This window comes from Parasteatoda tepidariorum, chromosome 6 (genome assembly GCF_043381705.1).
Source record: "Parasteatoda tepidariorum isolate YZ-2023 chromosome 6, CAS_Ptep_4.0, whole genome shotgun sequence".
Classification (NCBI taxonomy): Eukaryota; Metazoa; Arthropoda; class Arachnida; order Araneae; family Theridiidae; genus Parasteatoda; species Parasteatoda tepidariorum.
In genome coordinates, this window is record NC_092209.1 from 87,885,490 (window position 1) to 87,888,313 (window position 2,824).

Genomic DNA, 2,824 nt, shown 5'->3' on the forward strand with positions numbered 1-2,824 from the left:
TTTAATATTTTCGTTAACGGAATTTGATATGTTTTAAGCTAATATATGACTCATTGATGACCAAAAAACCGAATGTTTTTGATGGTATATTCCTGCTGATCCAACAAGTATTTTCATTAAACAATCGTGGAAATGTATAGTTGGAACTATCGTGGATCATCAAGAATTGTAGGTTCAAGAGAATCAAATTCTCTTGTTGGTTAACCATCATTGTATTAAAGCAGAATTTTCCATCATGGAATGATGGAAGTTTGTTGGCATATCAAACATTATGAGCACAGAATGGAAAATGTTGGATGATGGTGTCCATCATGAATCGCACTGAAACTAAATTAAACCATCAAACATTTTTTAATGGAACCATCAAGAATTTTGACTTGGGACTGGGCGGCTGATCTGTGCAGATGAGTCCAGGTCTAGCCTCCAAATCGGTAGCAGGCGTTGTTCGATTTGGAGAGTACGTGCAATATATCGTGTATAAAGATCACATCCTTGATGTTTACGTGCACCCTTATATGGTGTAATTGTTGATGATTTCGTGCTACAAGACGATAACGCGCAACAAAATACAAAACAAACATTATCGACAGAATCGCTCCGTGATCACAAGTCCAGTATTTTAGATGCAAAATTATATATTTATTCAAAGAAAGTACGTTTATGTGTGTGTTACATAACAGAATTGTTAGAAGTTTTCAATCAGCCTAATACCCCTCCAATCTTGAGCGTACTCGGAGCCCTAGGCCATTCAAATTTTTGGGGCCCTTAGATTAAATTTGTTTCTCGTATATTTTTTATTTATTCAAACACAAAAGTATTTATATATCTTTTCATTAAAGAAAGCATATTTAAAATTAAAATAAATAATAATAAATTAAATTTTACTTTATTTTATAAATTCAGAACTAAAAAATAATCATAAGATTTTGAAAAAATTTGAAAAATCATTGTTTTTCTTAATTTTTATTAATTTGTTTTCAAAAAATACATTTTAAGGGGGCCCCTAATCATTGGGGGCCCCAGGCCAAGGCCAAGTCTGGCCTAATGGGTGATCCGGCCCTGCTCCAATCTCAAATAAAGCAGTTAACGTTTATTCAGAAAAAATATGTTTCAGTGCCTGATTCCAGAATTTAATGTCATTTGCGCTTCTTAATTAGAATATTTCAATATCTTCTTTGAAGTTATTTTATTTTATATCCATCGTTGAACCGCCGACCCAATTTCTTGAGTTTGCGACTACTTATGTTCAACTCCATGGCCTTGTAATTTTGGACCCAATCCAGAAGAAAAGGAAACTCCTGGATCAGTACCCCCAGAGGTGTTTATTTGTTATGGGAACGTGGAGGACTTTGTGACTGGACATATTTAACGTGCATCAATCACCATTTACTACACGGGGAGTCTTCGACCGGCGGGGATCGAACTGTTTGACATGGGCCCAGTATCCTACCAACTAGGCTATCCTGGTCCTCCTTGAAGTTATTCTTAAAACGAGTTATTTCAAAAGTTATTGTTTTTTTTTGTCGTTTTTCTTATTTTTGCAATAATTCCTTTCCATGCTATCGCACTGCAAAAAAAGTGTCTCTTTAAGAAGAATTAATTTTAATCACTTGAACTTTTCATGGATACAAAATTCAATACACGAATAATTATTCATCTAATTGATTCTACAATTTCATCCTTTTTCATGAGTATTATATTTAAATGTATATCACAATCAAGCTTTTCAGATAATTTCTCATTCATTTTTCAGAAATATTTTTTTCTTTTTCCAAAGAGAATTTATTACTAATTTGAATTTAAAACAAAACTCCGGTATATTAAGTACAAAAGCACTTTTGTCTGCTCCAAGTTTAAGAGCGTAATTAAACGTGCCTTATTAAAAGAAAACATTCTAAAAGGGAGTTAATTATCCATTTGTTGAATTAATTTCGGTAAATAGAAAGCTCATTCCAGAAAAGAATTGAAAAATAAATCTTTGAATATTTAAACATGTTTGAATGAAAGTGATTTCGGATCATTTTACTTTCTCAGTAATAAAACATTTAACGATTCAGCAATCCTTTAACTGAATTTCATTATTTTTTTTTATTGTGTCATTAAATGAAGTTCTTTTTGACGAACTCTCAATTTTTTTATTAAAGCCCTTTCTCTTCTGTTGTTGCCACTCAGCACAATTTAAACCTTATTCATTTTTCAGCTGAATATTACTGTAAAATGTAGTGAAATTTAATTTTTACAGTAAATGAAACGGGGAAGTATGACGTCACAACAGTTTTTTATCTGATAAATTTTTTATCTGGATTTTAAACCGTTTTTACTGCACAACGGTGTCAGAGGGATTTCCAATTCTTTTTATTTTGCGTTGTATTTTTCAACGAATTCGATAATCGATGCCGTTATACAAAATGGCCAAATCATTCTACGCACTATAAGAGTCTATGTAAAATCTTAATTATCACATGATACTATGCAACTTTATTGTTTTTAAGCGACCGAAACCGGTTTGCACTCGTTAACGCTTCCGCATCAGTTGGTTAACATTGTAATACAAAACCTTAAAAATAAATACAAATAGAAATTATATAAAAATCTCATGAAAAAAAAACCCCATTGCATGTATGTTTAAATATACAAGTATAACCTATAAACCAGGGATGGGGAAACTACGGCCCGCGGGCCAACTGTGGCCCGTCGGAGGATTTTATCCGGCCCGCGGATAGAATTTTTATTTGCCGATCAGCGGCTAATATAAACAATATAAATCCATTTTATTGTCGACTATGTTTAAAATTATTTCTGTTTTTCCTTTTTTAACAAGTAT